The sequence below is a fragment of the Aquarana catesbeiana genome, linkage group LG01 (assembly GCF_042186555.1).
Source record: "Aquarana catesbeiana isolate 2022-GZ linkage group LG01, ASM4218655v1, whole genome shotgun sequence".
Classification (NCBI taxonomy): domain Eukaryota; kingdom Metazoa; phylum Chordata; class Amphibia; order Anura; family Ranidae; genus Aquarana; species Aquarana catesbeiana.
The window spans coordinates 694,309,052-694,335,717 of record NC_133324.1 but is presented as its reverse complement, the minus strand read 5'-3'; positions in this window follow the sequence as shown (position 1 = coordinate 694,335,717).

Sequence of the window (26,666 nt, the reverse complement as noted above, 5' to 3'; positions counted from 1 at the left end):
ACTGTGAAGAAAATATATTGTCCCTGCCCATGCTTGCTGGACTACGTGTCAGCAGTAACATGGACTTTGCGGCTGACTGACTTGCCCAATGATGCCACAACATTGCCTTCCATGTGATGGTAGAGAGCTGGAATGTCCTTACGTGAAAAGAAATAGCGACTGAGAACCTGCCATTGTGGTACAGCACATTCTGCAAATTCACGGAAGGGGGCAGAATCCACCAGGCAGAAAGAGAGAAGTTGTAGAGCCAGCAGCTTTGACAAGCTTGCATTTAGATGATGGGCACGTGGGTGGCAGGGACTGTATTTTATCTGCAGCAGATGGGGTGGAGAAATTTACCAACTATAGCCTACAGCTGGTGGTGTGCTGTTGGCAGATGTGCTGCAAGGACCTTGGACACCCTGCGCTATACCATCATCCCTGTCAGTGGGGGCTGCTGAGAGGTCATGAGGTATAGCAGGCACAGACTGAGGTGAGTAAGGAGGAGGGACAGATTTGTGCCCCTTCTGTGTGGCTTTTAGGTTCTCTTGCCAATGGTGGTGGCAAGATGATGGGAGGTTAAATGCCTTGCCAAACATGTGGTACCCAAATGGTTGGTGTTTTTGCCACACTTGATGTGCTTGAGACAAAGTTTGCAAATAGCAACAGTGCGATTGGCTGCACATGTACTAAAAAAGGCCCAGACAGCTGAGCTGTGGGAAGTGAGCTGGGAGATAACAGCTCAATAATGTGATGGAATAGGGTGGCTGCTCTCTACTCTTCCATGATGGCTGCCTCATTGGGGTTCTGCCCTACCCTCACTTTCCTCCTCTGCTCTATCCGGCACCCAAGTCGAGTCAGTGACCTCATCATCATCTCCTCCATTCTCATTACCACTGGAGACAACTTGGCAATACGCTGCGGCTGGGGGACATGTGTACCAGTGTTCTCCTCTCTCCGTAGGTTCATGTTCCTGCCTTCCTCAACCTCAGAACCAACATCTGAATCGAGTAATGGCTGTGCATAATGAAAAAATAAATGGAAATACTGCGCCAACTGTAAGAAGGAGCCGCCAACACTACAAATAGACTAATTGTGAAGTAATGTGATAAAACAAAAAATGTGGCTCTAAGTGGTGTCTGTTACTGTGCAAAAACCTGACCAGAATGTGTCTCTGGGGGTCAGCAGTACAGTAAAAATTTAATAGAACACCCGAATCAATGAGTGTAAAGAGTATTGTGTGTACAATAAACTAAAACATGTAGTTGTAAACATACCCATATAAAAGTGCAAGTAGGTAAGTGTATTCAACATGTGTATGGTAATGAGTATCGTTAGATATCAAAATAAATAAATAGCCTCCTGGGAGCCACCAGGCCGACAGAAGATTCAGATGTAAATACAATATTGTGTATAGAAAAATATATGTGCTAAAAAATAAAAGTATAGTAAGTAAATAGCTATACCCGAAATAACACTAATAAACCTATAAAGTGTGTACAAGAGTGTGTAAGTAGGTATTAATATAATAACATATAAAATAAATATTATCTCCAATAAAAATCCAACATAATCGTAATACAACGTGAATCGAAAGGTTACTGAAGCCAAATTGGAAAGAAAGTACCACCCCTGACAGGGAGAGGTTAAGTTCACATGGACGCGTGTCAAATGCCCGTGTGAGCGACTTCTCTGCCTTCTATATATGTAAGGATGAATTTGATCCGTATGCATGATGTTGGAGTAGACAATTGAACAAGACTGATCAAGCTTGCAAAATTGAAACAAGGAAGCTGGAATACCCTCACTGGAAAAGGTGGACTCACAAGCCGGAGGGGGTGAGTCAAACAGGCTCACTACTTCCTCCGGGTTAACTACTCCATCTACCGAATTACGGTACAAGCCTGTTTGACTCACCCCCTCCGGCTTGTTCCGGTAAGGGTATTCCAGCTTCCTTTTTTCAATTTTGCAAGCTTGATCAGTATTGTTCAATTGTCTACTCCAACATCGTGCATACGGATGGAATTCAATGAAATTCAATGAAATATATGGCGTTAAACTTGCAGTAACGCAATTAAAATATACAGCGTTAAACTTGCAGTACGCAATAAAATATATGGCGTTAAACTTGCAGTAACACTGCACTGATGAGGTGGCACTTATGGGCACTGATTAGGTGGCACTGATGAGGAGGCATGAATATGCCGTACTTATGGGCACTGATAGGTGGCACTGTTATGTGGCACGGATGAGCACTGATAGGCGACACTGATGGGTGGCACTGGGCACAGATAGGCGGCACTGGTGGGCACAGATATGCAGCACTGGTGGGCACAGATAGGCAGCACTGATGGACATTGATGGGTGGCATTGATGGGCAGCAGTAATGAGCATTGATGGGCACCAGTGATGGATTGATGGGCAGCACTGATAGCCAGCACTGACTGGCATCACTGATGGCCACTGATTGCTGGCACTTGTGGGTACTGATTGCTGGCACTTGTGGGCACAGATTGGTGCCAATTGTGGGCACTGGTTGGCACTGATTGCTGGCAGTGGCATTGCTGGCACTTAATTGTAATCAGGGTACTGATGATCTTTGCCCTGATTACATCCCTAGATGCTCTCTGTGAGGAGATGCCGCTGATCGGCTCTCCCCTCCTCATACACTGTCAGTGTGAGGCGAGGAGCACCGATTACTGGCATCTCTGTGTTTACATGTGACTGGCTGTGATTGGACACAGCCGATCACATGCTTAAAGAGCCATGGATCTATACACAGATCAGGGTCGCGATTGCCGTGCTGCATGGCCCCGGGGGAGAGCGAGAGCTGTTGTTGTGGAGGGCCATCATATGACGTCCACCCAGAACGAGAGCCGTGCCGCCCAGCCATCATTTGACGGCCGGCGGGCAGGAGGAGGTTAAACTTGCAGTAACACAATGAAATATACAGCGTTAAACTTGCAGTAATGCACAGAATTATACGACATTAAACTTGCAGTAATGCAATTAAATATACAGTGTTAAACTTGCAGTAACGCAATAAATTATACAGCGTTAAACTTGCAGTAATGCACAGAACTATATGGCGTTAAACTTGCAGTAAAACAATGAAATATATGGTGTTAAACTTGCAGTAACGCACAGACCTATACGGCGTTAAACTTGCAGTAACCCACAGAACTATATGGCATTAAACTTGCAGTAACGCAATGAAATATACGGTGTTAAACTTGCAGTAATGCACAGAACTATATGGCGTTAAACTTGCAGTAATGCACACACCTATACGGCGTTAAACTTGCAGTAACCCACAGAACTATATGGCGTTAAACTTGCAATAATGCAATTAAATATACAGCGTTAATCACTTGCTTACTGAGCACTTAAACCCCCTTCCTGCCTAGACTAATTTTCAGCTTTCATCACTGTCACTCTTTGAATGACAATTGCGTGGTCATACTACAGTGTAACAAATACAATTTTTATCTTTTTTTCACACAAATAGAGCTTTCTTTTGGTGGTATTTAATCGCTGCTGGGTTTTTTATCTTTTGCTAAATAAAACGAAAAAGACTAAAAATTTTGGAAAAAAAACAAAACTGTTTCATAGTTTGTTATAAAATTTTGAAAACAGGTAATTTTCCTCCTTCACTGACGTGCGCTGATGAGGCTGCACTGATGGGCACTGATAGGCAGCACTGATGGGCACTGATAAGGTGGCACTAATGGGCAATGATAGGTGGCACTGATAAGCACCGATGAGGCTTCACTAATAGGTGGCACTGATAGGTGGCACTGATGGTTGGCACTGATGGGTGGCACTGAAGGGCACTGATAGGTGTCACTGATGGGCACTGATGATCACTGATGGGTGGCACTGATGGGCACCAGTAGGCACTGGTAGGTGACACTGACAGGCAGCACTGATCTGTGGTACTGATTATGAGACACTGATGGGCATTGATTGGCAGCACTGGTGGGCATTGGTGGGTGGCACTGTGGGCACTGGTAGGTGGCACTGTGGGAACTGGTAGGTGGCACTGGTGGGTACTGATAGGTGGCACTGGTAGGTGGCACAGTAGGCACTGGCAGCTGACACTGGTGGGCACAGAAAATGCAGCCGCAGCTGTCTGTGTGAGGGACTGATGTTCCTCTCACAGAAGCCTGTGATCGCCTTTTTTTAACCCTTGCGCTGACATCGTGAGGGAAAAAAATACTGATTACTGTTTACATCACGTGATCAGTCGTCATTGGCTGACAGCTGATCACGTTGTAAGGGGCTGGGATCGACCCCTTACTCTGGTCTGAGATCAGCCGAGTCTCATAGACTCAGTGATCACAGAGCGAGCAGCGCGCAACCTGCAGGGATGCACAGACAGTGCTTGCTCAGGAGGACAACCATGGATGCCCTCCCGGCAATTAAGGCCCACGCTGTAGCCGTCTTTTGTTAAACTTGCAGCAACCCACAGAACTATACAGTGTTAAACTTGCAGTAGCGCACAGAACTATATAGCTTTAAACTTGCAATAACGCAATAAAATATACAGCATTAAACTTGCAGTAACGCAATGAAATATACAGCGTTAAACTTGCAGTAATGCACAGAATCTATATGCCGTTAAACTTGCAATAATGCAATGAAATATACAACGTTATACTTGCAGTAACGCAATGAAATATACAGTGTTAAACTTGCAATAACGCACAGAACTATATGGTGTTAAACTTGCAGTAAAACAATGAAATATACGGAGTTAAACTTGCTTTTGATTATAATGCTGGCTTTGAAGAGGGGAAGACATGTTTCTACTTGGAGTGCTCAAAGCAAATGGGACATTGCCATTCAGATCAGAAATCCTTTTTAGCCAGCATTTCTCATTATGGGTGAAATCTAAGGTTGTCAATTCAGAAAATAAATGTTATAAAAAATATATACAAAATTAAAAAAAGTTGTCCTTTTCTAATATGAAGGTTGTCTACTGTTTCTGGATACGTGGGCTGAGAAATGTGAATATGTTGCCAAAACACTCTTACCAAGAAAGTAATTAATACATTTTGGCTAGGGCCATAAATTGAATTGGCAGATAATCTTTGATACCTGATTGGAAAAAAAATATATTTTTCATTATAGTTCTATAATGTTTAGTAAACATTAGGAAGAGGCATGGTGGCAGATAGACATATGCACACTGAAATATTTTGTTTCGGAATTTTGCTTTCGTCCGAAAAATACATTTATTTAGTTACTCCTTAAATTCGTTTTTATTTATTTTGTTTTTCGTTAAAAATTGCATTCGTCCAAAAATCCAAATTACTGTAATTAAGGTCGAATCTGTCATTGAAGGCTTATGGTGTCTGTCGAATGTTTTGCTGCTTTGTTGAATCTTCGTCGTTCATGTTGAATGTATATAGTTCAAACAGAAAATGGACTGGTGATCACTGATCAGACAGGTAACAAGATAGGGTATATAGAATCTATATAGAATCTCAATCTATAATATAGAATCTATAATATTAAACACCCCCCCCCCCCCCCCACAACACGGGCAGCCTCTGAGGCTATCACAACACTAGCAACACTAGTATCACTATCAAGTTCACAACACTAACACAGTAGCAGCAGATTATTATGAAAAAGTTAAGTTGAACTGTAGCTTGCTTCACTGCTGTGCTTATGCTTAATTGCTAAATAATTCAGGTTCTCTGACAAATGGACCAGCTAAGATTGTCTTCTGAAATGATTCAGTGTGTGTGTCTCTCTCTGCAACCAAATTTTAAGTGAAAGTAAGTTGGCTGTACGTGTGTACTTAGTTAGTTCTAGCTATTTTACTGCTCCTCCTCTTTGGTTACAATCAGCCAATAACATTCATAATTATCATTATTTTTATTTTACTTCCCCCACCCAATTCCAGCAGCGATCTTTTCTCTCTATGTTGAATCTTTTTTCTCTATGTAGAATAATCTTGGACTAATAGAGCTAAGGTTATGCACATTCAACCATAGGTTCGATGGACACAGATTGTTATTGTTAGCATCATGTCGAATCTCCTATCTATATCGAACTGTTGTCACAACGAAAACGAAAATAAAGCATTTGTTTATGTCAGATCTTTCGTTTTTCGGATTCTGCACTGTTGTTATCGTTTGTTAAAATGATAATGAAAATACCTGAAATTAGGACGAAAATGCATTCGGACAAAAACGAATGCACATGTCTAGTGGCAGAGCAGTTGGCAAGCTGACCTGTCATTCATACTATAAACAAACAGTCAAAACTAGTAGTCTTGTTCATTCTGCACTTTTCACACGTGAGCGCATTAATGTTCCAACTGCCTTTGTGATGTTTACCCGAAAAGTTTCCTTTTAGAACTCAGGTTACCACAAGATAAATGCTGATACTGTCTTTGCACAAACAGATCATTTAAAAATAGTGCAAGTGAGTACATTAAGAACATTGTAAATTATTTAATGCTATGACAAATGGCCATAGAAAATTGAAGTAGTTGCATAACTGTGCCTTTGATCTTTAAGCAGAAGGATATTGTGCAATGATTTAAATCTAAACTATAAAGAAACAACCAGGAATAAAATGTTGTTAAATATGTGCCAAATGATTCAAATGCAATCCTTAAAACTGCTTGCACAGGCATACAGTACATGGTCACTGGCCAGCTAGCATGCAACTTTTAGATATATAGCATTTAAATGGTAATATTTTTTAAGAACAAAAAGTGCTCCAAGATGTGTTTCTTTACATTATACAGGTATACAGTCAGGTCCATAAATATTGGGACATCGACACAATTCCAATCTTTTTGGCTCTATACACCACCACAATGGATTTGAAATGAAACGAACAAGATGTGCTTTAACTGCAGACTTTCAGCTTTAATTTGAGGGTATTTACATCCAAATCAGGTGAACGATGTAGGAATTACAATAGTTTGTATATGTGCCTCCCACTTTTTAAGGGACCAAAAGTAATGGGACAATTAATTGGCTGCTCAGCTGTTCCATGGCCAGGTGTGTGTTATTCCCTCATTATTCCATTTACAAGGAGCAAATAAAAGGTCCAGAGTTCATTTCAAGTGTGCTATTTGCATTTGGAATCTGTTGCTGTCAACTCTCAATATGAGATCCAAAGAGCTGTCACTATCAGTGAAGCAAGCCATCATTAGGCTGAAAAAACAAAACAAACCCATCAGAGAGATAGCAAAAATATTAGGTTTGGCCAAATCAACTGTTTGGAACATCCTTAAAAAGAAAGAACGCACTCAGCAACACCAAAAGACCCGGAAGATCATGGAAAACAACTGTGGTGGATGACTGAAGAATTCTTTCCCTGGTGAAGAAAACACCCTTCACAACAGTTGGCCAGATCAAGAACACTCTCCAGGAGGTAGGTGTATGTGTGTCAAAGTCAACAATCAAGAGAAGACTTCACCAAAGTGAATACAGAGGGTTCACCACAAGATGTAAACCATTGGTGAGCCTCAAAAACAGGAAGGCCAGATTAGAGTTTGCCAAACAACATCTAAAAAAGCCTTCACAGATCTGGAACAACATCCTATGGACAGATGAGACCAAGATCACTTGTACCAGAGTGATAGGAAGAGAAGAGTATGGAGAAGGAAAGGAACTGCTCATGATCCAAAGCATACCACCTCATCAGTGAAGCATGGTGGTCGTAGTGTCATGGCGTGAGCATGTATGGCTCCCAATGGAACTGGTTCTCTTGTATTTATTGATGATGTGACTGCTGACAAAAGCAGCAGGATGAATTCGGAAGTGTTTCGGGCAATATTATCTGCTCATATTCAGCAAAATGCTTCAGAACTCATTGGACGGCGCTTCACAGTGCAGATGGACAATGACCCGAAGCATACTGCGAAAGCAACTAAAGACTTTTTAGGGGAAAGAAGTGGAATGCTATGCAATGGCCAAGTCAATCACCTGACCTGAATCCGATTGAGCATGCATTTCACTTGCTGAAGACAAAACTGAAGGGAAAATGCCCCAAGAACAAGCAGGAACTGAAGACAGTTGCAGTAGAGGCCTGGCAGAGCATCACTAGGAATGAAACCCAGCGTCTGGTGATGTCTATGCTTTCCAGACTTCAGGCTGTAATTGGTTGCAAAGGATTTGCCACCAAGTATTAAAAAGTGAAAGTTTGATGGATGATTGTTAATCTGTCCCATAACTTTTGGTCCCTTAAAAAGTGGGAGGCACATATACAAACTGTTGTAATTCCTACACCGTTCACCTGATTTGGATGTAAAAGCTGAAAATTAAAGCTGAAAGTCTGCAGTTAAAGCACATCTTGTTCATTTCATTTCAAATCCATTGTGGTGGTGTATAGAGCCAAAAAGATTAGAATTGTGTAGATGTCCCAATATTCATGGACCTGACTGTATCTTAAAAAAAAGAAGTCAAAAGCAAAATTATGTTCTGTGCCAGAGATGTTTTAAAGTGTGACTGTACCTTTTGGTGTAATTCCACTTAATTGGTTTGAAACGCTAATCTCACCCCCAACCCCTCCCCATGCAAGTCCCTGATACAGCAAAATGTTGTCCATGAAGTCACAGAGCCACATTTCAAAATCTTTTGATCATGCACAGTGCACTTTCCAGCCTATAGAGCAGCCTTTCTCACTTCAACCTTTTCAACACAAAGGAACCCTTGAAATAACTTTCTGGTCTCAGGGAACCTGTGCTAAATATGACTATATCTACAACTCATGATACATTAGTGTGATGGCCTGTGGGAAGAATGCTCCTCACACTTGAGGTCATTGGGAAGAATTACCCACTTACAGATAGCTAGAAAGATCAATGGTGTCAATGGGAACTTCCCTGAGAGGCAGAAATTGCTACTTGCTCAAGGAACCCCTAACAACCTCTTTAGCAATCCCAGGGTTCCATGGAATCCTGGTTGAGAAACCCTGCTATAGAGTATGTACTCTGGTGGATGTCTTGTCTAGCTCTCCATATGATTGCATTAAGAATTCTCAGCACATGCACGGGCCTGGCTCAGACGATTTTTACAAATGGCTTGGTTGTTTTGTGGGTAATATCTTGTTGGATCAGGGACAGGTGAGTACAATGTATAAGACTTGCAGTGGTAGGGATCTGGGGGTGGGGGACAGTACAGTATAAGGGTAACTGCAACAAAGGTGCAGTTAAAGTTTATTACATGTTCTAAAATATTAAACATAGTCATTTTGAATAAGATTACCAAAATGTACAAAAAGTCCATTATGTAGAGATGATTCCAAATAAAGGAAAAATTACACATACAGTCAACCAGAAGTATTAAACTCTCTAAAATGTTTTGATTAAATACTAAACAATAATTCAAAACAGTATAATACAGCTGGCTAATTCATTATTAAAATAAACCTTTGAAGAAAAAATTAACCCTTTTGTTCCAGTACTCCGAGTCTCTGACCCAGAACAAGTATTTACATAAGGACTTCTGAGCTCTCTGGCTTTCCCGATCGGTATACTTCTTTCTGTGGTTATGACTCAGACAGTGTTGAGAGTCATTACACCATTCTGGCACCTAACATTTTCAGTAGAACAAGAACCCATGTGTTTTCTTCATGATAGGATTCCTTTAAAGCAGAACTTTACCCAAGTTCTGCTTCTTTGCATCCCACCCTCCTCCACTGCCACATTTGGCACTTTTTGTGGGGAGGGGAGAGCGGGTACCTGGTTTTGAAAGGTACCCATTACCACTTATGGTCAGATGCACCACAGTGTTCTAAACTGGATGTCTGCCCCCCCTCTTTCCCTCAGCAGTCTTCTGGGATACATCACAGGTCCCAGAAGACTACAGGGCCATTCACAAGGCGCAGCACGGCTCGCACATGTGCAGTAGGAAACCAGCTGTGAGGCCACAAGGCTTCACTGCCTGTTTTCCTTACTTGGGATGTAGGCACCTGCCCCCAATGCTGATTGAAGAATGAGCTCAGGTGAGAACATCACTGGATCCCTAGACAGGTAAGTGTCCTTATATTAAAAGTCAGAAGCTACAGTATTTGTAGCTGCTAACATTACATTTTTTTGAGGGAGCGCACATGAACAAAAGACTCCAAGAGAACAAGGTAAAGCCCATCCTAACATGTAGAAAAAGGAATTGTACAAAATATTTAACTGTACTGAAGATATTTCCCAACACAAAAATTACCAGATAATTCATCATGCATAAGTTTGCCTGCTTGACAATAAGTAACATGAATTTTTGATACATTAGAATGATGTCAAAATGATACAAGAACCAAGATGTTTTCTCGGAATATATTCCGCAGCATACTAAATAATGTCTGGAAATTGGAATCTAGTTTGAGAAAAGGGTTTTTTTAATCTATACACCATCTGCTTCTGAACTGACCAAAAAAACAGCATTGGGCATTTTTATTTTTTTTTCTCATTCTTTACCTTGTTTCCAAGGCTCTCTTCCTGTTTCCTCCCTCCGCGGCGATGTACGTAATTTCCTGCTGGCGCACTGGCTCCTGGGAGATGTGTGTCATGATTCCCAGGAGTCAGTGGGCATCGCCGCCTCTCAGCCTCGCACTGCACCATGTGTTTAATGTGCATGCGCGAGATCGGGAGGTGCATGCTGGGTAGCCAGCAGCACCTTATCCCGGTAAAGAATCCTAGTGGGCTTCACATGCTCACAAGCAAGATGGAAGTGCTCGAGAAAGAAAACACCAAGGTTAGTTTAAAACAGAAAAAAAAAAATACAGCGGCGGTTTTCGTAAAAAATTAGTTTAGACAATTACATTAATAACATTAATGTGGGAGTTCCACCCACATCAATGTGGGTGGAACTCTGCTTTAAGCTATCCAAAGGTTGTGTTTTTTTTTCTTTTGATCACTGCCTATGGGTATGGCCGCCAGAAGTAATCATTGTATTTTGACACCTATGAAACCTCCCCTTATCACAATACAAAAGCTCAGTGAGAGGTATTTCCCCATCAACATAGTCAGAATCAAGACATTTTCTTTCCTTCAACCCATTGTTGAAGGAAAGAAAATTGCATAATGTATGGTCTGCCTTGCACTCTATGGGAGTCTACTCCAAGCTTTACACATTGGACACCATGACCAATATTATAGAATGAGTTAACCAAGAATTAACCAAGAGCTTCCTCACATGCCCCGCCTCTTATCCTTTACCTATTCTATAGGCTGACCCTAGCATTTAACGCTCTCCTCATCCAAGACCTAAAGTTTAACGCAATCATTAAAACTATCTCTTAAAGTTAATCTTCAGTAAGTAATCCCTCATCTCCACAAACAAAAATACCACCCTCTACTTACTAAAACTGGATTTAATAACTAACCCTATAACCTTACCCCTTTCGCCTTTAATTTTTCTCAATTACCTTAACCTAAACTTGAACCCAAAGGCTTTATTAACCCAATTACCAATTAATTCTGGGGCAAATAATTGGGGCTGTCCCGTGCAAAGACTATTACCAAACATTCCCAATTCTGCACTAGAATCTACTTTTGCAAAGGTACCGGCAGCAAAGAAAATAATTGTAAAAAAATAACTGTATGATAGTTGTATATTCATTACATTTTTACATTTCAGGCTGTATTTGTGCTATAAGTAAACAGAAACATGACAGAATTATTTGAATGCCTGCCCAAAATCCATAAAGAAAACTTCACTTTAATTAAAGTGAACCTATGCTTTGCCCAAGCAGATTTTTTTTTTAATTTCCCCCTCTCCAGCTGCACTTGCCTTCCCTTCATTCCTTCACTGCTCTTTTCAACCACTTGAAGCAAGAAAAGACAACCCTGTTGATATGGTACTCTAATGCCCCGTACACACGGTTGGATTTTCCGATGGAAAATGTGTGATAGGACCTTGTTGTCGGAAATTCTGACCGTGTGTAGGCTTCATCACACATTTTCCATCGGATTTTCCGACACACAAAGTTTGAGAGCAAATTTTCCGACAACAAAATCCGTTGTCGGAAATTCCGATCGTGTGTACACAAATCCGACGGACAAAGTGCCACGCATGCTCAGAATAAATAAAGAGATGAAAGTTATTGGCCACTGCCCCGTTTATAGTCCCGACGTACGTGTTTTACGTCACCGCATTTAGAACGATCGGATTTTCTGACAACTTTGTGTGACCGTGTGTATGCAAGACAAGTTTGAGCCAACATCCGTCGGAAAAAATCCTAGGATTTTGTTGTCGGAATGTCCGAACAAAGTCCGACCGTGTGTACGGGGCATTACTGTTTTCAGTCAACCTTTTACACAGCAGTGGGTCCAATTTCTCATAGTAAGTATACCATAGCTGATATGCTTTTCATTTTTCATATGTCTGCAGATAGTGTCTTACAATGTTAACCAGTAGCTGACCAGCCGCCGTTGTTATACTGCAGCAGGTTGGCTCTCCTGGCCAAATCGCCATAGCTATACGTCGGGCACGGCTGCCTAGGGGGTGCAGGCAGAGTAATTGATGTCATCTCCCCTCGTGGAATTCTTTTCGGTTCCAGAGGGAGGAGAGAGGACATCTAACTGTGAGTTGCACCAACACTACACTAACACCAGTACACGTAGGCACACATTTCACCCCCAGATCACCCCCCGATCGCTCCCCCCAGTTAACCCCTTCACTCCCTGTCACTGTGTCACCAAGTGCAGTTTTCAGATTTTTCACTGATCACTGTACTGGTGTCACTTGTGACACTAATCAGCATTAGGGCAGTTAGTAAGTAGGCCTAGGTAGGTCTAGGGTACCCCTAAACCCCCCTAATAAAGGTTTAACCCCCTGATCGCCCCCAATTAATGCTTTCACCCCCTGTCACCAGTGTCACTATATAGTGTATAGATCTATATTCTGATCGCTGTATTAGTGTCAGGGGTTAGCCAGTTAGTAGATTAGATCACCGTCAGTCTTTTATAGCGTCGGGGTACCGCCATATATTACTGAATAGAGGTTTTAACCCCTTGATCACCCCCAGTTAACCCCTTCACCCCCTATCACCAGTGATGACCGTATCAGTGTCATGGGTGACGCTGGTTAGTTAGTTCGTTTTTTATAGCGTCAGGGCACCTGCCATATATTACCTAATAAAGGTTTAACCCCCTGATCGCCCGGCGGGTGACATCAGTTAAGTTTTAGCATCAGTTAGGGTCAGCGTCAGCCCCAGGCAACGTCAGATTAGTACCAGTAGCGCTAACACCCAGTCATGCACCATACACCTCCCTTAGTAGTATAGTTTCTGAATGGGTCAATATAGTTGATCTGATCAGATCTATACTAGCTTCCCCTGTAGTTTAGGGCTCCCAAAAATGCAGCGTTAGCGGGATCAGCCCAGATACCAGCTAGCATCTGCGTTTAGTCCCTCTACCCAGCGCATCATGTTTGCTTTGCAGGTATGTAATTCTTTTATACTTTACTGTTTACTGTGTTTTATTTTTAATTATTATTTTCTTTGAAGGTATGTCATTCAGCTGCTTGCACTGATTTATTTATCTTGACAGCAACAGCGTTTGCTCTCATGATACATAAATCAATGACTCCAGCGCTGTAGGAAGTGATTTCACCACCACAGTTAAAAAAAAAGATCATATATGCCGAAGCATGGGGGCAGGGGTGGAGGGGTGATTTTCCCCTAACATTAAGGGTGGATTGCCCCCATGCATCGGGATATATTTTATACTGTTTTTTTGGCACAGATTGCAAAAGAATAAAATGTTTTTTGAAAAGGAAAAAGGGGTTTTGTGACTTTGTATGAAGTAAGAACCAAAGGGGTACCTGCCTCCATCCCTGTCATTGGTTTATAAGAAGGAAGAGAGTGAGAAGTGGGATTTTATATGAAGCACACAGCAGCAAACAAAGAAGTTAAGTGACTGGGAAGTTATGTTTAGTTATATTGTATGATCTCTTATAGAACATTTTAGGGCATGAAACCTCTGAACAATAAACTTTTTATAACATTCAACATAAGTTACATAATGATCCACAATCCAATAGACATTCATATATAATATACAAACACAAATGGCAACTGATACATTTATATACATAGCCATGATGCAGTTGGGGCCTAAATGGCCTGAATGACCTTCCTAGATTCCTCTCAAAATAAGAGGAGGGAGTGGTTTAAATGGGTAAGATAACAGAATTACTGTGGTGAATTGTTATAGGCATGAGTTAGATCATAAGGAATCTTGTTAATCCATGATTGAAATGATAGTAAGAGTTTATGGCTCGAATCATTTTGTGGCCTTATAGCTGCTCATCAGGAGCACAAACCATGGAATATATCTAGAAATAGAGAACATACATGTCTAGATAGTCTCAAAAATTATGATTTTGGAAAATAAAAACTAAAAAATAGGGGCAAAAAATAAAAATTATACATAGAAAAGATTCTAAAAGGTTGTAAAAATAGAGTGGTATATTCTGGGGTCAATAACCTCCCATTGCGTCCAACTCACATCTGCATCCACGCACCAGTGGTGCAGTATTGAAGATCACAAATTCACTGCAAAGCATCACCTCCGGCTGCTGTGGTGGCTTTCAAGGGCGATGACAACCGGCACAGACAAATCCAAGGAGGGTGGGTGTGAGTGGATGACCCTGATATAGGGTGGGAGTGGTAACCCCAAAAAAGGGACCTATGTGAAGAAAATTATATATGTTGTATATGTATAAATATAGGGTGTGTAAAAAATAACAGTGTAGATGAAGTGCAAAAGTGAGTGGGTGGAGGATAGAGATGGAAAAAAGTAAAGGAATGGGAATGGAGATGAAATAAAAAACAGGAACAGGATGAAACAAAAATGCAAAGGCACACAAGGAAAACAACTGGGAAAGTGAATGGTGGAAAAGGATTTGTACCTAATATTGACAGTAGGAAGCCGTGATCCATTGAAGTACATGTGGTCCAAGGTGTGGAAAAAAAAGTTGTTTTAGTGAGTTAATGTTTTATTGTTACCATTATTTGCTTTTTCAGGTGCCATTCAGCTGCAGCACTGATTGATCTATTTTGACAGCAACAGCATTTGCTCTCATGGTACATAAATCAGCAACTCCAGCGCTATAAGGGGTGATTAGACCACCAAAAAAAGGTGCATATATGCCCATCATTAGAAGTGGGTGGATGCAGGGCAGTATTCTAATGGTGGGCATACCCATCGATCAGTCTCTTTTTTGTTCAGCCCACAGGCTGGATGAAAAAAAAGAACAATACAGTATATACGCAACAAGGACCAGTAACGTAGTGGCATGTTGGTGGACTTTGAGTGGTTATACCAGAATGGTGCCTGCATGTTTAGGTATCATCTTGGTATCGTTCTTTTCAGCTAGCGGTCGGCTTTCATGTAAAAGCAATCTAAGCAGCTAATTAGCCTCTAGACTGCTTTTACAAGCAGTGGGAGGGAACGTCCCCCCTGCCGTACAAGCAGCGGGGGGGAACGCCCCCCCCCACCGTCTTCCATGGTTTTCTAAGGCTTTCCTGTCCCACCGGGGAACCTGAGAATGCAGCCGATGGTTCCGCCAGCTTACCATAGAGCTTATCAAAGACCAGAATGGCTCCAATCATCTCTATGGCCTAAGAAACCGGAAGCTACGAGCATTTTATGACTTCAGTTTCACTGGATATAAACAGCACCATTGGGAAATTGGGAAAGCATCTTATCACACCAATCTTGATGTGGTCAGATGCATTGAGGGCAGAGGAGAGATCTAGAGTCTAATAGACCCCATTTTTTTTTTAAAGAGTACCTGTCACTACCTATGGTTATCATAGAGGATATTTACATTCCCTGTGATAACAATAAAAATGATTTTAAAAAATGAAAGGAACAGTGTAAAAATAAAATAAAAAAGCAAAATAAAAGAAAAATTTTAAAAAAGCACCCCTGTGCCACCGTGCTCATGCGCGAAGGCGAACGCAAGTGTTGGTCTCTTATCATATGTAAACAGCAATTGCACCATGCATGTGAGATATCACCGTGAATGTCAGATCGAGGGCAGTAATTTTAGCAGTAGACCTCCTCTGTAAATCTAAAGTGGTAATTTGTAAAGGCTTTTAAATGCTTTTATAAATGTATGTAGTTTGTTGCCGCTGCACGGTTGTGAGCAATTTTAAAGCATGTGTGTTTGGTGTCTGTGTACTCAGCATAAGATCATCTTTTATATTTTACCAAACATTTTGGCAATATAGTGTGTTTAAGTGTATTCAAATTCAAAAAAGTGTTTTTTTTCCAAAAAAATTGCGTTTGAAAAATCGCTACACAAATACTGTGTGGAAAAAAAATTGTAACACCCACCATTTTAATCTGTAGGGCCTTTGCTTTAAAAAAATATATAATGTTTGGGGATTTAAAGTAATTTTCTAGCAAAAAAAAAAAATTTCATGTAAACAAAAACATCAGAAAGGGCTTTGTCTTCAAGTGGTTAGAAGAGTTGGTCATGTGTGGCATAAGCTTCCAATGTTGTGCATAAAATACCAGGACAGTTCCAAACCCCCTCAAATGATCCCACTTGGAAAGTAGACACCCCAAGCTATTTGCTGATATGCATGTTGAGTCCATGGAATCTTTTAAATTTTGCAACAAGTTTCGGGAAAATTACAATTTATTTATTTTTTTTACACAACGTTGTCACTAAATGATATATTGCTCACACATGACATAGGTAAATATGGAGTTACAACCCAAAATACATTCTGCTGCTTCTCCTGAGTATGGGGATACCACATGGGTGGGACTTTTTGGGAGCTTAGCCGCGTAAAGGACCCCGATCACTGCCTTCAGGATTACTAAGGGTGTAAAATGGTGATTTTACTCCTCACTACCTATCACAGTTTAAGAGGCCCTGAAATGTCAAGATAGCACAAACCCCCCCGAATGACCCCATTTTGGAAAGTAGACACCCCAAGGTATTTGCTAAGAGGCATTATGGGTATTTTGCAGTTCTCATTTGTTTTTGAAAATTAAGAAAGAAAAGGAAAATGTATTTTATTTTTTTTCAATTTTCAAAACTTTGTGACAAAAAGAGAGATCTGCAAAATACTCAACATGCCTCTCAGCAAATAGCTTGGGGTAGCTACTTTCTAAAATGGGGTCATTTGGGAGGGCTTTTTGCTATCTTGGAATATCATGGCCTTCGAAACTGTGATTGGTAGCGAGGAGTGTAATCACTATTTTACGCCCTTAGAAAGCCTGATGGCGGTGCTTGGTTTTCGAGGTCCTGTATGTGACTAGGCTCCCAAAAAGTCTCACACATGTGGTATCCCTGTACTCAGGAGAATCAGCAAAATGTATTTTTGGGTGTAATTTCACATATGCCCATGGCATGTTTGAGCAATATATCATTTAGTGACAACTTTGTGTACTTTGTTTTTTTTTTGTCTTTTTTCATTCACTTGTGACAAAAAAATAAAATATTCAATCTGCTCAACATGCCTCTCAGTAAATTCCTTGGGGTTTCTACTTTCCAAAATGGGGTCATTTGGGGTGGAGGTTGCACTGCCCTGTCATTATAGCACCTCAAGAATTGAGATAGGCAGTCATAAACTAAAAGCTGCGTAAATTCCTGAAAATGTACCCTAGTTTGTAGACGCTATAACTTTTGCGCAAACCAATAAATATACGTTTATTGAATTTTTTTTACCCGAGACATATGGCTGAATGCATTTTGGCTTGAATGTATGACTAAAATTTAGTTTATTGTATTTTTTTTATAACAAAAATTAGAAAATATCATTTTTTTTCAAAAATGTCTGTCTTTTTTCGTTTATGGCACAAAAATAAAAACCACAGAGGTGATCAAATACCACCCCAAAAAAAGCTCTATTTGTGGGGAAAAAAAGGACACAAATTTTGTTTGGGTACAGCATTGCACCAGTTAAAGCAGCACAGTGCCAAATTGTAAAAGATGCTCTGGTCAGGAAGGGGGTAAAACCTTCCGAGGCTGTAGAGGTTAAAGGTCTTACTTCTATTAGGAAGAGAAGGCTAGCCTTGAGTTTAGATCTTCAGGCGCACGTGTTATTATGATACAGTGAATCCTTTAAATTTGCTCTGAACCACGTTACCAATTTATACATGGCCTCATATCTATCCAGGATCCAATCTGGGTTGTCATTTTGATTAAACATACTTGCCCCTTAAAAGTACTATTCTTCTTCAGTAACCCTCACGGACAGTAGATTTTGTTAGACTGTAACTATATGGGAGTCCTCCCCACCTAGTTGAATGTACATACCCCTAATTCAGACCAGATTAAATTCCTCACCTAAGTCTTTGACTAAGTGCAGTAATTTTCCCACCCGTTATGGTTATAGGAGATGATTATGTCCCTGTCCAGGGACAGATGAGCGTTATTTCCAAACGCACCTTCTAAACACTTGCATAGATTATCCACCTCCCTCCATAGGTTAATTAGGGAACACGACCTTTTTGATGCATGGAGGATCAAACATCCCCTCTACAAACACTTTTTATTTTAATCCACACAAGATGTACTCTTGACAAGACCATTTCTTTATCTTGGCCCCCTTAATCACTAATACAGTCATCCAATTGCTTGGTCTGACCATGCCTCTATTGTCATAGATCTGGTGATTTTAGGTTCTCCTTTTAAAAAATGTCATTGGAGGTTTAACAAGTCTCTCATTCATATAGATGCTATCCAAGAGCAACTCTCCTGAGACCTGACTGATTTTTTTCAGATCAATACAGGCTCCATGCAGCAGATGTCCACCCTGTGGGAAGCACACAAAGCATATTTCAGAGGTCAATGCATTTCTACAGGAACCCAATTAAAAAATAAAATTTGATTTAGACCAAAATGTACTTGCTCCATCAACTGTGTAAAAAGCAGAAAATTAGCTTTAACACACCCCTACAGTGTCTTGTCTGCGGGTGGTTACCTCACCACGGATCCAGATATAAGTAAAATATATTTATAAGGTAGCTAAATCCCTCTTGTGAGCTGAACAAAAATTTTATGAATACTCTAATAAGCCTCATAAGATGTTGTTAACCACTGAATCTCTGGAAGGTTTTATCCCCTTCACGACTAGAGCATTTTTTGTTATTCAGCACCGCCCAAATTTAACTGGAAATTGCTCAGTCATGCAACACTGCACCCAAATGAAGTTGTTACTATTTTTTCACACAAATACAGCTTTTGTTTTGGTGGTATTTGATCTCCACTCAGTTTTTTTTTATTTTTTATTATATAAACCCAAAAATTTTGGAAAAAAAAAACAATATTTTCTACTTTCTGTTATAAATAATATGCAAGAAAATCAAATTTCATCTTAAATTTAGGCCAAAATGTATTCTGCTACATGTCTTTGGTAAAATTAAATCCCAATAAGTGTATATTAACTGGTTTGTGTGAAAGTTGCAGTGTCTACAAACTATGGTATATACAGTATATACTGGAATGTACGCAGCCTTTACTTTCTGACTGCCTATCACGTTTATTGAGGTGCTAAAATGCCAGAGCAGTACAAACACCCCCAAATGATCCCCTTTTGGACAGTAGACACTCAAGGTATTTGCTTAGAGGCATGTTGAGGGCATGGTAGATTTCTTTTTTGGCACAAGTTTTTGGAAAATTATTATTTTTTTTTTTTTACACAAAGTTGTCAATTTAATGATTTTTCTCACACATGCCATGGATATTATTATTATTATTATTATTATTATTATTATTATTATACGAGATTTATATAGCGCCAACAGTTTATGCAGCGCTTTACAATGTATAAGGGGGACAACACAATTACAGTACAGTTCAATACAAAAGGTACAAGAGGGCCCTGCTCGTAGAGCTTACATTCTAAAGGGAGGGGGTGGTGGTACAAAAGGTAATACCATATATGTTGAATTACAACATAGAACACATTCTGCTACATCTCCTGTGTATGGGTGCCGAAAACCAATTACCACCATCAGGCTTTCAAGGGGCGTCATTCCCTCACTTCATTTCCTGACTATCTATCACAGTTTTGGAGGCCATGAAATGCTAGCCCCCCCCCCCCCAATGAACCCTTTTTGGAAAGTAGACACCCCAAGGTATTCGCTGAGAGGCATGTTAAGTACATGGGAGATTTTGAAAAATGAAAATGCTTTCAAAGGACGTAAGTCCCTCACTTCATTTCCAGACTACCTATCACAGTTTTGGAGGCCTTGAAATGTCAGGATAGTACAAAACACCCCCAAATTTCCCCTTTTTGGAACCCCCTGTTATTTCCGCTTGAATTCCAGCTTGGTCTGGAAATGGGTTGACAATGGGTGCTGTTGAATCTGGGGGCTGCCAATCAGGATTTGCAAGCACCTCTGAAAGGACACTATGGGCTCTACGGGCCTCTGTTCGAATTATAGGTGGCTGCAGGACACTACTAGTGCTAGCAACCTAACCAGCTTGGACTGCACTTCTGGGACTCGCCACATCATCATGAGATACTGCAGAGCTGGTGTGTAAAATGACAGGATGTACTGGGCCACTGGTGCCTGCCAGTCCACCAAATGGTAGTGCACCACTAGTACTAGCACTCTGCTGCATATAAAAATAATCAGGCGTTTCTAGCAACGCATGGGGTCTAGTACTCCTGACCTTAGCAGGGACCTCTTCTCCGTCGTCTGAGCTACCTGTCAGTGTGCCGCTGCTTTCTACAGGTTCGTATTCTCAGCCCTATTCTAACCAAGAGCACTCACCTTCGCTCTAATCTGTCATACTCAGAATCCTGTAGGCCTCTACACTAGTGTACCTTTCTTTGAACATTTTGGGCACTAAATTTACAGGTGCCTAGTGTCACTAATGTGCTGTCAGGGATTGCTTGAACCACTATAAATACAATGTACCAGCTAGCAGAGATCAGGCCTGGTCTTGCTAACACTGCAGTTTTGTGTACAATGTATCAGATGTGGTAGTGATCAGAAATTATATTGACATGGAACTTGTTGTGGGGGGGTTAAATGCAAGTGCTGGCAGCGAATGAGGCTGGTCTGGCTAATACAGCATTTTTGGGGACACTATACTATTGGGGACACTAGCATAGTTCTGATTTGATCACAGATACCGATCTGTTCAAACACTATACTAGTAATAGCAGTTATAGTTTGACTGTGATAGTGTTGCTGGCAATCAAGGGGTTAAATGTGGATGGTGATAGTGTGGTGGGCAATCTGATACTATCTGAGACGAATGCTAATTTACGCTAACACTATCTGGGTTAACTGGAGGGTGATTGAAGGGTTAAATGTGCCTAAGTGTGTGCAAGTGAAAATGTTCTGTTTTTACGTACACAGGTCTCGTTTCTTCTCCCTCTGGAACCGAAAAGGGCCCAGAGAGGGAAGAAGCATCCAGAACTCATGTCTGTGTTTACAAACATGGACACTTGCTCTGCTGTGATTTGGTTCAGCCGATCATCAGGTCCAGGCCAAAAAATCACTGGCCTGGACCTGATGACCAACTTGTGCTATACTGAATAACAGGACAGACTGGGTAGCATGTGTTTGCTGGTGCTCCTACCAGAAAGTGACAGATCACTACATGTAGTATATGTACATGGGGCAATCTGCTAGGGGTTAAATAATCTCAGGGCCAGACCATTCCAGTCATTGCTTGACTACCTGTTCCAATATGATGCCAGTCCCACATATTGCCCTCAATCTATGGCTAAGACCTTTGGGGATTTTTATTGCAATTTTCTCACCCTGGACAACTATCCTCCTTTTAAACAGGAGAAGTTTGACAAATTTTTGTCTCTATTAAATTACCCAAGCTAGCCCCCTCTGATTTTAAACTCTTGCTCTACTGACATATATATGGAAGAACTTTCTGAGGTTGTCAGAAATGTACCCCTCCATAGCCCTGATGGACTTCTGTATTAGCCTTGGCCCCCTTCTTGATTGACCCCTTCTTGATTGACCTCAACAAATCTCTACTTAAAGGAGGCATCCTTCACTCCCACTCTTATATCAGAGTTATCCTGAAACCTGGGGAAAACCCAGATTCCCTAGTCAATTATAGGCCAAGAGCCTTGCATAACTCTGATTGTGATGATCATGACCAATAGGCTATCATGATTTCTCTCCCGATTCATAAATAAGGACCAAGTTGGTTTTGTGCTTGCTAGACAGGCAGGCGACAATTGCTGACAGACTGTTGCTGAGCCTACTGTAGATAGTCAAAAAGCCTTTAATAGACTGGGCTGGACTTATATGTTCTGAACTCATGTTTTGGCTTTAAAGGCCCTTTCCTTAATGAACTACTGGCCCTATTCCCTGTCCCAAGATAAATGATCCTCTGTTTTATCGCACACTTTGCCAATGAGTAATTGGTACTTGGCAGGGATGGCCATTATCACCCCTAATATTTATCTTTAGAACCCCTTGCTGAGGCTATACATTCAGACACAGACATCCACGGTCTATCAATACAACTTTGGAAATGCAAATTATAGTATCCCTTTTCATGGATGATATCTTACTAACTGTAACGGATCCCCATGTTTCTTTGCTGATATTACATGCTGTCCCCTTGTGCCCATTCATATCCCTTCTTTGTTTTTCACCTCTTTACAAGCGAACTATCCTTACCATTGGTGCTCTCATTCACCCACATACTTAGGCACTTATATCATGGCCACCTAATCGGCTCAATATAATGTCAATGCCCCCCCCCCTTCTGAGATATTCTCCAATTACTGTAACAATGGGATTCCTATAATATTTCCTTAGGTAGAATAAATGTGCTTAACATATCAATGTTATTGAAACACTCCCAGTCCCGATCCCTATCTCGCAAATTCAGGCTATACAAAGGTAATTAATTAACTTTATCTGGCATGATAAAACCCATTGTATAGCATGCTCAACTCTTTTCTCATTTAGATCTTGAGGTGGACTGGGAGCACCAAATTTGATTAAAAACTATTATTCTTTATACTCCGCTAATTATCCCCCCCCCCTTACTTAATTTCTTAAACTTCTACTTGATTCTTGGGACAGATCTCAAATCATTTAGTTGGAATGTACAGTATATATTCTATTCAGATGACTTTAAGATGACTTTCCTTCCAAAATTATTGTACCCTTTTAGAATCCTCCCTATTATTGTTCCCTCCCATATCCTTCATTCTTTACAACGTTCAGTCTTAAAATTTATCTGGGGCAACTCTAGACAATGTCTTAACAAATCTTAGGGGTTCCCAATATTACCCATTATTATAAAAGCAACCCAAATTACCACTATATTCAGATTAGGGGTAAATTGGTGCCAATATAGACACTAATTGATACTTTAGGTGTTAATCTGACTCCTTTTCCCTCACTATCCTGGATCCCTCTTACACATTGTTCAAAATCCCTGAACCTTATACTATTCCATACCCTAAAAATTTAGGATTCAATTAAATAATCACCTCATCTAATATCCCCACATCTTCTGTTTATATCACTCTTTAATTGCCCTCTATTTCCTCCAGGAATGGAGAACCCTTTGAGTTTTCAATGGTGATACACAAAAAATCTCACTACAATCAATGAAAACTCATCCTACAAGGTTTAACCAGACACAGATAGAAGTCATAAGACTGCTATATACTGCAACACTTTAAAATCAAAGAGGATAAGAACCAAATTCACAGAACATTCCTTAATGAAAAATTAATAACGATTCTTGTGGACACGCATGATGAATTCTTACAGGTGTGGAAGCCTTGGCTAGAGCTCTTCCCTTCACCTAATATGATCTCCTGCTTCATAGAGCTATAACCACTTTAACCAGGGCCAACCAGAGTCCCTGAGGTACCCCTTGTATTTTCTCTTTCTTCCCTGTCTTTCTTTCCTTATTCTTTATTCTTCCTATTTTTCTTTCCCTTTTGAACATTTCACATATCCTGCCCCTATGTCCTGGTCTTGGCCGGTAATTTTACCTTACCATCAATCATCCATTTATATGCCTTTTCCCTTTTTTTTTTTTTTTTTTTTTATTCCGTTTTTAGATATTGTCTATGGGCCATATATGTAATACATTGTATACTTGATTCCAGGCAAAATTTGTTTTAAGCAGCCCGAATTATATTCATATGGTCCTGTTGTCACGCTTACCCCAAACGCAGGTGGTCAGACAATATAGCTGGCTACTGTGTTCTTCACCTATAGCAGCCCCCTTTCCCATAAGGCAAGCAAGCCAACCGGTACTCGGTTGCCCCCAGGACTTATACACAATGCTATTGTGCCTGACTACCACGCCAAGGCATAAGCGAACTGAGAAAAGCAAACAGGTACTTGCGGTTGGCAGACAGGTAGAGTAGTTCTATGACAGTCCAAGCAAAAAAGGCAAGCAGAGTTCAGAGAATAGTCATTATCCAATCCAAGGTCATACACAGGGAAATCCAATCTAGCAGAGCAGGGAAGATAGACAGGGAGCTTGGTCAGGTAATACACACATTATCATACTCTATCACAAGCATGCAACTGAAGGTTTGGCTGGCTTAAATCAGGTCTGGTCTCCACCCAGAGACTGGTCACATTAATCACCTTGCAGATGGACAGACAGACAAGGAGAATGCCATAGCCAAAACCAGGATGCTGAAACCAGCAGCTATGACGGGGCACGTGCGCACACGCTTCTGACACCTGTATTTCTTAATCTTTGCTAATGGTGGAGGATTTTGTTTCTTTAACTTTTATTGTTCATCTTTATTCTGTATACTGATTGTATATTACCTATTACAAATATTTATAAAAAATACTGAAAAACAGCGTATGCTCAAATGGCATTGAAAGATTACTCCTGAGTAACACAAAAACAGAATTTTTACCAACTGTCATGTTAAACATATGTGAAAGGAAAATAAATAATTTATGAATATAAAAAAAATATATTATGCAATGCATTTACGATGTATTACTTTTGGTCTACTCAATATGCCCTCAATCGATAGACAGAAACTGGACATATCTACACAATAAAAAAAAAATTGAAATAAACCCACACTATGGAGATGACTAAGTGATGCTATAAATATATAATTTGGGCTGCTGCTGTAGTGTAAGGTAAAAAACCCCAAATGATGAAAAATAAATGTTATACTCAGTGCTGCGCCTATAAACAATAATCACTAATAATAATACAGTGCCTATGAAGCACAATCCAGTATGTTATTAAATAGATTTGAACAGAAGGGATACAAATGACCACAACTTATTAAAACACAAAAAGAAGTAGGACTAATGGACAGGAAACAATTTCTTACCCCAAAAGTAAAAAAAGGATGAGAAATATGATTTAACTTTTTGCACTGAATTTAAGAGACAACATAAACAATATATGTTATTGAAAAATGATGGTTGGACTATACCAGGGGATAATTCAGACAGATTTCCCAATCCCTAAAAAGCATCATAAAAAGAAGGAGAGAAGAGGAGAGCCCCCTTCCTCAAGGTAAATGGGATTTTTTAGGGAAAATGCTATGTCCATCAATAGTAGGTGAAGATCAAGCCAGTTAATAAAAAATACAAATTTTATTTTGACATAATTAAAATATATAACAAAAGTTAACATATATGAAAGCGTATGACCATCCAGTAGTAAATTTAATAATTCATACGTGACTATCAGTCAACATGTTTCGCAAAGAACTTTTCGCTTCATCAGGGCTAAACACGATATCACTGATTCATTATAACTGCATAGATAACAAACAATTTTGAGTTACATAGTGGTCATACATGGAATCAGATCATAACAATAATTTCAAGAATAAGGCATTTGTTACAAGAAGTTTTTCTCACCTACTAACAAGATTTCAAAAGAATAGAGCAATCACCACCATTCACCGGACATCAACCGCTAAACCAACTGGTGCGGATTGTCCCTGGGTGCCAGATCCCAGACGGACAATACCAGTAGGAGGACTGGACCACACAAATAGGGCAAAACAAACTGGTAACCCGTACTGAAACAAGAAACAGGAAACCAATAAGTTCCTATAATTTAAAAATTTATAAACAGTACTGCCAACTAACAGTGATATTTTCTCATTTATTAACAAATACTGACCACACACTCACTTGAGTCTATTAAAAGCATTTACATAGAGATATATTTATTAACTGGCTTGATCTTCACCTACTATTGATGGACATAGCATTTTCCCTAAAAAATCCCATTTACCTTGAGGAAGGGGGCTCTCCTCTTCTCTCCTTCTTTTTATGAGACAACATAAACAAATAGAAAAAAATATTAAAACTCACTGGCCTATTCTGCTCAGAGATCCGGTGTTGGTCAAAACATTGCCTAAACAACCAAAATTCAGCTATAGATGTCCACCAATTCTTAAGGACAGAATTGTTAAAAGCATTCCTGATCCCAATGGGGCAATTGCTCCCCCCGAGAAAACTTTACCAACTCCATTTCAGAGGCCGAGCGCGCCCCAGGAAATGACAGAGTCTCGGTCAGGACAACTCACAGCCATTACAAATCTGCACTGGACTCTCCGCCCCCTGTACCTCCCCCAGCAGTTTTCCAGCCTCTCTCCTGCAGGCTGCTGCTTGACTGGGCGTAATCCTCCTGGTTTTTGCTGCTTGAGTCAGCATGATGGGGATGTACCTGACCCCTGAGATCATGCCCGCCTTGAAGAGGAAGGTGTGAGAAGCTGATTAGAGGGATTGAGTGAAT